At 37.3% G+C, this 14898-nt stretch overlaps 1 non-coding gene across 1 annotated transcript; it reads right to left on the reverse strand.

Moving 5' to 3' along the window:
* Positions 1-828: 828 nt before the first annotated feature.
* On the reverse strand, positions 829-900 carry TRNAQ-CUG. Its single transcript has one exon. It is a non-coding gene; the product is annotated as a tRNA-Gln (tRNA).
* Positions 901-14898: the final 13998 nt, after the last annotated feature.

Here is a 14898-nt window from a genome sequence, read left to right on the forward strand (position 1 = left end):
TAATTCCATAAAAACATACCCTAAATAGGGATAAAGTGGTGATAATGGTGGTAGTGGGTGAGGTTAAGGAAGTAAATCAAGATAAGTTAAACAACGAAATAAGGATTAGGGTATAAGTTGACGATAATGGTGGTAGTAGATAAGGTTAATCCCCTACAAACCTTGAGACTATCATTTTTTAAGATTTTTTTATATATTTTTTTAATTTTTTAATATTTTTCTGACTGATACTAACCGATTCCAGGACCTATCCAATAAAATCGAGATATTTTCTACTTTAGACCGATCCAGAACGATTTTGACCGATCCAGATTGGTATCTGATAGGTTTCATCGTAGACCGATCCCGATCCCGAGATTAAGAACTTTACTCACAACACACTGCTTCTATGAATTTATTACTATCTTTATATCAAACGAACTAACGAAGAGCTAATCAAGCAAGGTAGAACTGCGGGGAGAACTGTGTCGATCCAGGGCTTGCCCTGGTGATTTGCTACTCCCTTGGGAGAACTGCGAGCTTGATCGATGGTTCAAGTCTCCTTAGCGACTCCAATTCCACATTTACTTGTTTTCCAAGAAGTGGAGCCCATGTGAGTACCATATTGATCCCTTGTGGATCTTCCCTTGCCTCCTTGTGGGGCCTTGATGGTCAATGGGCTTTTGACAACTGCACCCATAAAAAACAAAAATTCAAGCAAGCCACAAAAAACCCAGAACACATAAATTTTGGGAAACGAATTGGATGAAGTAGGAGATTTTCTTGCTTAAGAAAAGCACAAGTTTTCATGTGTTGGTACAAAAATGGATGTAAGTAGGGGAAAAAAGAAGGTTCCACCGAGATTTGAACTCGGGTTACTAGATTCAGAGTCTAATGTCCTAACCGCTAGACCATGGAACCAGTTGTTAGTATCACTGCATTAAAAATAATATAAAAACATTCAAAAGAGATATCTGAATTCAGGCTCTGCTACCAAGATCATTCTCGATTTCAAATTTCAAAACTCTCAATTCCTTCATCAAAAGAGAGAGAGATTTTTAAAAACAAAAGAAAGAAAAAACACCCAATCAACAAGAGCAGACAGAAATAAGAAACCAAGCCTTCCCGATTAATTAAGCCTTGAATTAGATTATGTGGATCGAATATATCAAAATGAGGAAAAGAATAAATCGAACAAACGAACCTGATTGATGTTTCTCCAATTGGAAGTTAAAGAGGGGAGTGAGAATCAAGCAACGGTCCTTAATTTATTTAAATAAGGGATAATATATGTATGGCAAAGGGATCCCTGCGTAGGTCCCTAGAGTCCGCACGCGTCATTGGCCAATGGGTGCATGCGTACAAGCATCATCTTGGGAGAGTATGGTATTTTTGCGCACTTCGTGTCGAGGAGCCAGGAGACGCAAGCCACATGACCAGATCGAATCTAAGAAACAAAAATGCCACATCTTCCATTGCAGACAAACTAACTTTATCCAGCCTTGCCCATAAAATTAGATTTTTTTTGGAGGGGGATGGGGGGGGTGGTGGGTGAGTAACTACCCTTAAAGTTAGCATATGGGTCAAGGATATGAGTCAGAAAATCCTTTTAATAGCTGCACTAGAGAATTATTTCAATATATTCCCAATATTCAAAAGAAATGTAAATAATTCCTATGGTTGGACTTCACATGCTCTGATCCATCAGGTCCACTAAACACTAGCAGCCAGTCCAAACGCCTATGGTTGTGGCTCCCAATTGTCTTGCTTTTTGCAGTTCTTGTGCTTCTACCTCCATACCGCTCTCTATATACCAATGTCCATAGAAACAATATCAAACTTTTTTTTATTAAATGCAATTAGCAACAGCTGCCTAGTGCAGTTGGTGAGCTGTGGTACGCTTCATGCCCATCCTCACCAGGAGGTCTCGAGTTCGAGTCTCCTGATTGGTACTTTATATATATTACTGAAGCTTATCCACCTTATGCAGAATCATTAGAATAATTCACATCAAATTGGGAGTCGATTGAACAGATTGACATTTACTCCAACCTTAGCCCAAAAATCTTACTGCCTAGATCCTTTTAATAAAAGAACAAGACAAAAATAAGTATCAAACAAATTCTCTTTAACTACAAATAGGCTTTTGTAGCAAACTCATTATTAAGCAAAGGGACAGGACTCGCACACGGGAGATTCCTCCCATAGAGCCTGTCCCATAGAGGGTAGGGGTGTTTTTGGTCATTTTGAATGGACATATAAATGCCACATACATGGCCGTGCATGAAAACTTCTGCCATTAAGCAATTTAAAGGCTTAAACTTAGGGTGAATCTTAGCTTTCCATAAAAGTGATCAAACAGTTGGCCTATGTAGATGCATAGTAGAATCTGAAAATTGAGAACTGACGCATTCATAATGCATGGACATAATTTTGCTGCAACTTTGGTTGTCAACATTTCAATTTTAGTTAATGGAGAAAATATAAAATCCTCACATCCGGATGCAGCTAAGGAAACCCTAAAAATCCTTGATACAACACTAAAGAAGGAAATTGTGAGTTGATAAAGCAAAATTCCAATTCCTTTCAATAATTACCTTATAGACTCTATTAGTTTGTTGAGTATGATTAGGCATATTCAAACCAAGATACATGTGACCAACAAGGTATCCATGGATCATTCCAAATACCAATAGATGACCGAGTACCCACTTTCCAACATTCTTGTTTCCTTAGTGTGGGAAAAATGTGAGATATTGTTCCATACCCAAGATCCCTTTTTTATAGCAAAATCATAAAAAAAAATGCTAGATTGTGGAAAATATTTAGCTTTTAATACCTAACCCCATAAGAAGGAGGGTTATTAAGAACTCTTCATCCAAGTTTAATTAAAAAAGCCTCATTATGAATATTGCTCAATCTAAACCCCAGACCCCCTTCACTCTTGGGTTTACACACATTTGCCCAATAAATTAATGAAATCTTATCATGATCTTTCATTTCCCCCGCCTAGATTTGACATTAAATCTAATTTCATTAAGATCTTTTTAGGAAAGAGAAAGCAGGACATAAGATAGGTAGGGACAAACCTTAAAATATAATCGATCAGAATATATTACTCTCAAGCCAAGATGGTGCCATAACTTCTACCAACATTAATTTGTTGGCCAGCTAGGCCTTCGAAAAGTTGAAGAATGGCTTGGATTGATTGACATCACTAAACTTTGCATAACAAAACACAAAGGTGTCGTTAGCAAAAAGCAAATGCAAGATCTCTAGAACATATCTAGAAATCTTCACTCCTTTAAACGTATTAAAATTCCTATATGTGGATAGAAGGTGCCAAAAAAAAAATTATACCTATAATAAAAAGATATGGACTTAAGGGACATCACTGCCGAATCCCTCTAGATAGCCCAAAAAAATTTAAAAGAAGCTCCTTTATTTTTATAGAGTAAGAAATGAAAGATAGGAGATAACTAATTAATCACATCAATGCTCAGGGAATCCCAAATATTAAAAAAGAACACAAATATATCTCCATTCCAACCAATCATCGGCCTTGGCACATATCTATCTTAATAGCACCCAATCTTGTTTGCCTATACAATGCCGCATATAAAGAATAATTTCATCGGAGATAATGATGTTATCCGAAATCCGCCTTCCTTTGATAAGGGCAGATTAAAACAATGAAATGAACTAATTCATAAGACCTTGGAGAATTTTAGCCAATAGTTTAGAAATAATTTTATAAGCTACAACAGTACACAAACTAATAGGTATGAATGCCTCTGGTTAGTTAACATTTTCCAATTTAGGAACTAAGGATATAAAGGTATGATTCGTACCAAAGGGGAGTACAAAAGAGGTAAAGTAAGGGAGAGGGTTCCCTTCGATGCCATAGTACTAATTTTGGTGAAGGAGGGTTGAATCTTACAATAGAGGGTTTTGAGAGAGAGAGAGAGAGAGAGAGAGAGAGTGGGAAGTGTGTGGAACCTTTTCTAGTTAAGAAATTATGTACAAAGTGAACAACATCCTGAAGAACGAAATCCCACAAATTTTGAAGAAAAGGGTCAGGTACCATAATGACGAGGTGCTTTATAAGCAATCCTTAATTTCATCCAGCATAGCTAGGAAAGATAACATTTGATTCCCTGATAAGGATACTACAAGAGTAAACAAAGACTCCAATATGTGAGGATCCCGAGGATTAGAAATAAAAAAAATATAGTGTTATATGTGAGGATCCGTGGACGTAGCCTTCACAATACTATGAGGTGGACCACCTTGTCTCGTTGTCTACTGTTATATATTGGAGACTAATCTCTGTTTTGCAGAGTGGCTTTAAAGTCTCAGTAGAACTGGTCACATTCTGGTGGTGCGAGGTAAGACTGTAAGTGACTATGTTGTTTGCAGAAAACGTAAAAAATTAAGCGAACTGATTCACCCGCTCTCAGTTCAAACCAATATTCACAATAACATTTGATTCTCAAATATGGATACGACAAGAGTAAACAAACACTCCAATCTGTGAGGATCCTGAGGATTAGAAGTATAACAAAAATAATGTTACATGTTTTGCAAACACATAAAGTAATCCTCGGAATCTCAAAAACGAGATTACCTTTAGAATCTTTAATTTAATCAACAAATCGAAGGTGTAGGTAGTAATAGCAACTGATCATATGGATTGGCAAGTTTGATCAAGTTCCCAATCCCGGGAGGGCTATAATCTTTTGTGTCAATTTGATAGATATATGAATCTTAGTATCTAGGGCCTCATATATTCTCATAACCTTACAACATAGGATTACAATATTACATCATGTAATAAAAAAAATCCTAAATCTAAGAAAACTGAATAGGTACTCTTGAAATCTTCATCTTGATTCCATATGAAGCTTGATGAAGAGTGGTTGCCACTTGGGTTCTTTTGCTTTGTAACCTATTTGGCTTGCGTGGCTTGTTGATGCTTAATGTCTTGATGCGTGAGACGAATTGACAGGTGGTGAAGCACTAATCATCTAGCTTGTTCTGGCAATTTGTACATGTTAAGCTCCAAGATCTCAATACAAATGTTAGTAATCACCAAAATACAATTTGATATTAATAGTACCCAACTTTTAGATGGCGATACAGAGAGCATGTCTATAAAATTTGAGTGTCAACTAAGATAGCAAATGGTAGATGTGAAGGCAATAAAGATAAGTGTATCCTAATGTGATCAAATGCATAAGAGTAATGGCTAGATATTCAATCGCGGCAAATTCCGTCTCATAGATTTCAATGAGCTACCCCAAAACGAGTGATCACATTGCCCAAACTGACAAACGATCATAAAATTATGCCTTCCCAAAATTAATGATAAAGTTATCGACTTCTAGTACATAGCAGTAGTGATTTAAAAAACCGCCGCTAAAGGGTCATAAATGGCAGGAATTTAAAAAACCTTTTCGGGTTTGGCTTAATGGATAGTAGCATACCCTTATTAAGCAAGTCCACTACATGTTAACAATGGCATCATCTTACCCGTTAGGCATGGCACTACTACTATAGACAAATCAATTTTTATATTAAGTCCTAAGGGAAAAAAACAAAGATCTAGCTACAAATCAAGCAAACATTACTCAATCACCTCATCAGCCTACTCGATGCATGACACGATACAGAATTTTGAGAGCTCGTGGTATAGGGGAACTGGCAAGAATGTTGTTTTTCTGTGGTAGAACACTTCCTCGTGATCCCACAAGGTCTTGCAAGGTCAAGAATCATCACAATATTGTTCAATTATAACATAGACCATTGATGCAGATTTGTATCACTAACAATCCAATAAGTAAATATTTGAAATATGATTGGGAATTTAATTGAACAAAATTGAATAATTCTTGACCTTGCAAGCTTGTGAGGTATACGAGTATCTACATGACCATAAAAACAATAGATGTCTTTACCAGTTTCCTCTACCCACGAACTCTCTTCAAATCTAAATGATAAAAATACTTCCAACAATATTCTTGATAAGCAGAATATATTGCCTTTACAAACTACAATCATCCCCTCCCAAAAGATCTTGAAACAGCACAATCATCTATTCCTAGAGAAGGAAAGGAGAAGAGAGCTAGTGCCAAATCTATCTTTTGAGAAATGGAAAGGATGTAGCGTACAAGAGAGAAGGTGAAAGGAAATTACAGCTAAATTGGCTAAGAAGCACCATGTATATAAAGCTTTGACAGTTTCAAAATTGTTAATGAATATTTTCCAAAATAAGGTGATAACACCTAGTGCCAATTAATTCACTTTTTCCTTTTGTCAGCAATGGCTAAAATAAGGTGGGGACGCATCTAACCGCTGGTCAACACTATAGGTCTGACAATTTTCAAAGTCTTAATGAATATTACCCAAATTAAATTGTACAGTTGTATCATCAGAGTAACTGCTAAAATAAGGAAATGACATCTAGTGCCAATTAACTTGTTCCTTTTGTGAGTGACTACTAAAATAAGGTGACGAGGACCCAGATCCTCTCCAGCGGGCATCCGACAACTGGGCAGCACTTGGGATGTGTGTTGAGTGCTTCCAGCTATCGGATGTGCATTGGGCGCGAGCACTCTAGAGAGGATGCCCTTCAGGTGATGACACCTCCCTTACACTTAGCTTATAGATACGTACCGATACTCATCGACTTTCACATTTTTTATGATTCTGCCAACAAACTGAACTTTAACCTGTTTTCATAGTCTCTCTTCCCCTTCCTTTTGTATTTTTTATTTTTATTTATTTTCTTCTTCTTCTTGTGGAAACACGAAAAGGTAACGTCACAGTAACAAGGGCATTTTGGTCATTTGGCAGGGTTATAGAGGCATCCGGAAAGGTGGGACACCATTTGATAGTGTATTAGGTCCTTATAAAGTGTTTAGTGAAGGCCCGAAGCAGCAGGTGAAGGTTTCATACTGTTAAAGTTGTGATTTCACAGGTTCATGCAATGGCAATGACTTTATGGCCATTTTTTGAAGGTTTAATGGAAATTCTGGGTGAAGTGGTCTTCATGAGAAATTTCGTTCGTCGCGTTGTGGTTCCAACGCAGTCGGAATCACGCATTTCTGAGTTAGGATGAAGGAGATGTTGATGTTTTCGTGTCAACGTGCGAAAACAAAGCAAATCTGGAATAGGCAAAAGTGTATATACTTAGCCAAATTTTTTGGCTTGAAATTACCGTGCATTTTGTAGACACATTTACCATTAAATTTATAAAGCTCCAGAATGTTTTTGACCGTCGGATGTGCTTAATCACACTTCATTCTAGATCTACGGTAATGTGCGCTCTTGATTCCAATGCAAGCTCATTCATTGGGTAGGTGCATTTATTTCCATACACTACACATACATGGAAAAGCATCTTCAGGTGTATCAGCAGGGCCTTAATCAAGTGTATCGCTGGTGTATGCAAGTTTGTAGAAGATTCCATATGGAGATCTCTAATTGATTTAAAGTTAAAAGCATAGAATATTCTTATCGATGAAGTAAAGTCAAAAGTGCTTTTTAAAAGGTGCATCAGGCTCTATTAACGTGCAACCATTTCTAGAATCAGCTTCGTTACATGCGGATTATCATGAGAATCATCTTCTATTTATGGATTTGCCACTAGCTTCCAATTTTGGAGCATCCAACTCTGGAAGGTCGTATCTTGACCATCTGGAGTCCAAATGGGACGAATGTTTTTTGAATCTGCATGTTTTTTCGAGAGCTATCCATTGAAGCCAATTTCAGAGGCAAAAAACACAGAGAAGAAGGCATAATGCACAGAATACTCTAATTGATCGATTTGAGATGCTGCTTTGAACATTGGAGAATGTGCACGAAATCAGGAAGGCTTCAAACAGTGGGTTGATCACGGGATAACTCAGGGAGAGGTAATCTTTTGTTTTCACAAGTCCTATTTTATATCTAGGGTTTGATTCGTGTTAAAAGAATCCTAGTTTGTTCATGTCATTGGGAGGGACTTATAATTGAATTTTTTCTATTCATATTGTAATACCAATCAAGTTGGGGCTTGATTGGTTTGGGGTTGTAGCCCTAGATTTCTTTGTTGTGGAGTCAGAAGCAGGTGTTGTAGCACCTGGGCTATTGTAACACCCGCCCTAACAACAAACCTCTGCCTATATCTTTTTCATCAACCTTCCACAGTTAAATTAATTGGAAATATATTTGTCAGTTGTGTTATTTATGGGCTCAAATTTACAAAAGAATGGACATAGTGATGATAAATGGGTTGAAGGTGTCTGAATGTGCCCATGTAGAAATAATGGCAGGGGAGGTTGGGGCTGGACAGGGGCAGGGTGAGGCTGGGGTTGTGGGGTTTAGAGAGAGAGTAAAGGGTGTGGTGTGGGGTTACCTTTTTGTGTTTCCAGAAAAAGAAGAAGAAAATAAAGAAAAATAATAACAAAATAGAAAAGCAAGGGGAAAAGAGATTATGAAAACCGGTTACAGTTCAGTTTGTTGGCGGAATCATAAACAATGTTAAAGGCAATGAGTATCGGTAACTATAAGCTAAGTGCAAGGAGGTTTCATCAACTGAAGGGGATCATCTCTAGAGACCCAGCACATCTAGCGCAACACTCGGCACACATCCCATTTGCTGCCCAATCAATGGATGCCTATTGGAGAGAATCCGGGCCCTTGTCACCTTATTTTAGCAGTCACTCACCAAAGGAACAAGTTATTTGGAACTAGATGTCATTACCTTATTTTAGCAGTTACTCTGATAATACAATTATATAATTTAATTTGAGTAATATTCATTAAGACTTTGAAAATATCAGAGTTATAGGCGTGCCATGCCTGCGCGCTGAAGAGGATCTGGGTCCTCGTCACCTTATTTTAGCAGTCACTCACCAAAGAAACAAGTTAATTGGCACTAAATGTCATTACCTTATTTTAGCAGTTAGTCCACTAATACAACTGTACAATTTAATTTTGGTAATATTTATTAAAACTTTGAAAATTGTCAGAGCTGTAGTGTTGCCCAACCGTTGGATGCCCGTTGGAGAGGATCCGAGTCCTCGACACCTTATTTTAGCAATCAATCACCAAAGGCACAAGTTAATTGGCACAAGATGTCATTTCTAGCAGTTACTCTGATAAATACAACTGTATAATTTAATTTGGGTAATATTCATTAAGACTTTGAAACTTGGCAGAGCTATAGTGTTGCTCAGTTGTTGGATGGATCCTCGAGAGGATCCAAGTCCTCGTCACCTTATTTTAGAAGTTACTCACTAAAGGACAAGTTAATTAATTGGCACTATGTGTTATCACCTTATTTTATTTAGCTGTTACTCCAATAAATTTAATTTGGGTAATATTCATTAAGATTTTGGAAACTGTCAAAGCTTTATATAAATGGTATTTCTTAGCCGATATAGTTGTATTTCCTTTCATCTTCTCTCTAGTACGTTATAGCCTACGCTACATCCTTTCCACTTATCAATAGATTGATTTGGCACTGGCTCGCTTCTCCTTTCTTTCTCTAGGAATAGAAGCTTGTGGTATTTCAAGATCTTGTGGGAGGGGATGATTGTAGTTTGTTAAGGCCAATAAAATCTGCTTACTAAGAATACTGTTGGAAGTTTTTTCATTATTTAGATTTGAAGAGAGTTTGTGGGTGGAGGAAACTGGTAAGGACATCTATTGTTTTTGCGGTCATACACTCACTCGTATATCTCACAAGCTTTCAAGGTCAAGAATTATTCAATTTTGTTCAATTAAATTCCCAATCATGCTACTTATGTTTACTTATTAGATTGTAGTAAGGCATACTTTTGAATAGCTATTTTGCAAAATAGCTATTCAAAAGTATGCCTTACTACAATCTAATAAGTAAACATGAGCAGCATGATTGGGATTGTGATTGAACAAAACATAAGATTTCTTGACCCATCAAGCTTGTGAGGTACGAGTGACTGCATGACCACAAAAACAATAGATGTTCTTACCAGTTTCCTCCATCCACGAACTCTCTTCAAATCTAAATAATGAAAGAACAACCAACAATACTCTTGACAAGCAAAGTTTATTGACCTTATAAACTACAACTATCCCCTCCCACATGCAAGATCTTGAAACACCACAAGCTTTTATTCCTAGAGAAGGAAAAGAGAAGCTAACAGTGCCAAATCTTGGATAGGTGGAAAGATTGTAGCATGGGGTGTAATATACAAGTGAAAAGATGAAAAGAAATTACAGCTAAATTGGCAAAGAAGCTTCATTTAGCTCTGACAGTTTTCAATGTCTCAATTATTATTTATCCAAATTAAAGTCAGAGTAACAGCTAAAATAAGGTGGTGACACGTAGTGCAATTTAACTTGTCTCTTTGGTGAGTAACTGCTAAAACAAGGTGACGAGGACCTAGGCCCTCTCCAGTGCGCACCCAACGGCTACACAAAACTATAGCTCTGATAATTTTCAAAGTCTTAAAAGAATATTACCCGAATTAAATTATACAATTGTATTGTCAGAGTAACTACTAAACTAAGGTGATGAAGGGGATCCTCTCTAAGAAAAGGAAGGGGAAGAGAGATTAAGAAAACCTGTTAACGTTCAGTTTGTTGGCGGAATCATAAACAATGTTAAAGGCAATGAGTATCAGTAACTATAATTAAGCTAAGTGCAAGGAGGTTTCATCAACCGAAGGGGATCCTCTCTAGAGCACCAACACGCCCGACACACATTCAACAGCTAGCAACACTTGGCACACATCCCATTTGCTGCCCAGTCGTTGGATGCCCGCTGGAGAGAAGCCGGGTCCTCGTCACCTTATTTTAGCAGTCACTCACCAGAGGAACAAGTTAATTGGAACTAGATGTCATTACCTAATTTTAGGAGTTACCCTGATAATTCAACTATACAATTTAATTTGGGTATTATTCATTAAGGCTTTAAAATGTCAGAGTTATAGCGGTGCCCTGCCTGCGCGTTGAAGAGGATCCAGGTCCTCGTCACCTTATTTTAGCAGTCACTCACCAAAGAAACAAGTTAATTCGCATTAGATGTCATTACCTTATTTTAGCAGTTACTCTGATAATACAACTCTATAATTTAATTTTGGTAATATTTATTAAGACTTTGAAAATTGTCAGAGCTGTAGTGTTGCCCAACCGTTGGATGCCCATTGGAGAGGATCCAAGTCCTCTACACCTTATTTTAGCAGTCAATCACCAAAGGAACAAGTTAATTGGCACAAGATGTCATTTTTAGCAGTTACTCTGATAAATACTGTACACTTTAATTTGGGTAATATTCATTAAGACTTTGAAAATTGTCAAAGCTATAGTGTTGCCCAGCTGTTGGATGGGTCTTGGAGAGGATCCAAGTCCTCATCACCTTATTTCAGAAGTTACTCACTAAAGGAACAAGTTAATTAATTGGTATTAGGTGTTATCACCTTATTTTATTTGGCAGTTACTCCAATAAATTTAATTTGGGTAATATTCATTAAGATTTTGGAAACTGTCAAAGCTTTATATAAATGGTGTTTCTTAGCCAATATAGCTGTAATTTCCTTTCATCTTCTCTCTTGTACGTTACAGTCCACACTACATAGTTTCCATTTCTCAAAAGATTGATTTGGCACTGGCTCGCTTCTCCTTTCCTTCTCTAGGAATAGATGCTTGTGGTATTTCAAGATCTTGTGGGAGGGGATGATTGTAGTTTTTAAGGCCAATAAATTTTGCTTACTAAGAATACTGTTGGAAGTTTTTTCATTTTTTAGATTTGAAGAGAATTCGTGGGTAGAGGAAACGGTAGGACATCTATTGTTTTGGTCATACACTGTATATCTCAAAGCTTTCAAGGTCAAGAATTATTCATTTGTTCAATTAAATTCCAATCATGCTGCTTATGTTTACTTATTGGAAGTAGTAAGGCATACTTTTGAATAGCTATTCAAAAGTATGCCTTACTACATCTAATAAGTAAACATGAGCAGCATAATTGGGATTGTGATTGAACAAAATATAAGATTTCTTGACCTTGTAAGCTTGTGAGGTACGAGGACTGCATGACCATAAAAGCAATGGATGTCCATACCAGTTTCCTCCATCCACAAACTCTTTTCAAATCTAAATAATGAAAGAACAACCAACAATACTCTTGACAAGCAAAGTTTATTGACCTTACAAACTACAACTATCCCCTCCCACGTGCCAGATCTTAAAACACCACAAGCTTTTATTCCTAAAGAAGGAAAGGAGAAGCTAACAGTGCCAAATATTGGATAGATGGAAAGATTGTAGCGTGGGATGTAACATACAAAAGAAAAGATTAAAAGAAATTACAGCTAAATTGGCAAAGAAGCTTCATTTAGCTCTAACAGTTTTCAAAGTCTTAATTATTATTTACCCAAATTAAAAAATCAGAGTAGCAGCTAAAATAAGGTAGTGACACTTAGTGCAAATTAACTTGTTTCTTTGGTGAGTAACTGCTAAAATAAGGTGATGAGGACCTAGGCCCTCTCTAGTGTGCATCCAACGGTTGCGCAGCATTATAGCTCTGATAATTTTCAAAGTCTTAAAAGAATATTACCCATATTAAATTATACAATTGTATTGTTAGAGTAACTATTAAAATAACGCAATGACACCTAGTACCAACTAACTTGTTCCTTTAGTGAGTTATTGCAAAAATATGGTGACGAGGACTCGGATCCTCTCCAGCGCACATCCAACTGCTGGGCAGCACTATAGCTCTGACAATTTTCAAAGTCTTGATGAATATTACCCAAATTAAGTTGTACAGTTGTATTATCGGAATAATTGCTAGACTAAGGCCATGACACCTAGTGCCAATTAACTTGTTACTTTGGTGAGTAACTGCTAAAATAAGGGGATGAGGACCCGGATAATCTCCAACGTGCATCCAACATCTGTGCAGCACTATAGCTCTAACAACTTTCAAAGTCTTAATGAATATTACCCAAATTATATTGTACGGTTTGTATTACCAGAATAACTGCTAAAAAAGGAGATGACAGCTAGTGCCAATTAACTTGTTACTTTGGTGAGTTATAGTTAAAATAAGTTGACGAGGACTTGGATCCTCTCCAGCGTGTCCAGCGTGCATCCAACGGTTGGGCAACACTTGGGATGCATGCCGCGTGCTACCAGCTATCGGATGCATGTTGGACACATTGGAGCACTAGAGAGCATCCCCTTCCTAATGATGACACCTCCCTTGCACTTAGCTTATATTTAATGATACTCTTTGCCTTTAACATTGTTTATTATTCCCCCAAAAAGGTGAACTTAATTTAACCGATTATCATCATAGCTCTCCCCTTCTTTTTTTTTTTCCTTTTTTTTATCGCTTTTCTTAATTTTCTTCTTCTTCTTCTTTTGCAAACACGAAAAGGTAACCCTGCCTCCCCACTTTTCCTCCTTGCTCCCCTACCCCCTCAACCCTAGCCTCGCCCACCCTCACCCTGCCCCTACCCTGCAACCCTGCCCAACCCCAACCTCTCCTACCATTTTCAGCCCATGTAGAATTTTTTTACATGAGCACCTTTGGACACCTTTGGCCCAACTGATAATCATCACTATGTCCATTCTTTGGTAAATTTGAGCCCATAAATTAATAACAAAACAAACAAATACATTTCCATTTAATATAACTTAGGAAGGTTGATGAAAAAATTATGTGCAGAGGTTTGTTGCTAGGTCACATGGCCCCTGCGCCAGCACCTTTTTTTTGTCAAGTGGAAAATTAAATTATCATTAGGAGTGTGTTATAAGTTAACAAAACTAATGGAAAGATCTCTATTAATTAAAAAATTAACTCAACATTGAGGAGAGGAGACTCTGATTAATTAGGAAATTTACCTCGTCTAACCCCAATCATAAAAGGGGCCATCTATCTGTAGTTTTGGAGAGATATTTTTGTAATGCTGCCTGGATTGATTTGTCTTCGGATCACTCGCCTATTCTCATACTATCTGAGTCTTGTGATGGAGATGTAAGTGGATCCTCTATTTATATTCTTCCTCAAAAATTAAAGAGATTAAAGGCATTCTTAAGGAATTGGGGCCATACTGGCTTCCCAAATGTAGATGTGGCTCTGAATGAAAATAAAGTTCAGCTAAAAGGGCTGTGTAGGATTTGGACCTGGACAACTCTCATGGTTCGGACGATTTTTCAGGACAATTTTCCAGGCGTTTGGGTTGATGATTTGTGTAGGGCGATGAATGGATTTTTCCTGTTTGACATTATTTCGAAAGGGATTAATAATTGTTTTATCACTTTAATCCCCAAAGTTGAAGTTGTAGTTACTCTGGATAAATTTCGACCCATTTTCACTGAGAATTTATTTTGTAAAATTATGACGGAAATTATGTCCTCAAGGTTGATTTGATTCCTCCTAGACTGATCTCAGACAAACAAGGTGTATTCCAAAAAGGAAAGATTATTTTTTCTTACATAAATATGGCATCGGAGTTAGTTAATCTGATGTACCAATCGTCTGGGAGGTGGTATTGGTCTAAAGTTAGATGTGCAAAAAGCTTTTTGGGAAAATTACAAGATTCAACACTAATGAGTTTTCATTTACAAAACTAATCACTCTAAGTTTCAGTTGACAAAAACACACAATTTTGGGTTTTGGTTTACAAAACTAATCAAAACAGTGATTATCCTTCAACAATGCATATTGTTTGACCATTTTACCCCTGACTTCATCCATCCTACCTTTTCCGATCACCATGTCCATCTTCCCTGCAACCACCCAAACCCCACCCCTGTGAGAAAACCCAACCCTGGTACCCTCTCTGCTCCAATTGTCCTACCCCTACAACCCTACCCCACCGACCCTCCCAATTATCCGCTGCCCTACCCTTCCTTGAAATCTCGCCTGAAACCCTTCAGCCC

The sequence above is a fragment of the Telopea speciosissima genome, chromosome 5 (assembly GCF_018873765.1).
Source record: "Telopea speciosissima isolate NSW1024214 ecotype Mountain lineage chromosome 5, Tspe_v1, whole genome shotgun sequence".
Lineage (NCBI taxonomy): Eukaryota > Viridiplantae > Streptophyta > Magnoliopsida > Proteales > Proteaceae > Telopea > Telopea speciosissima.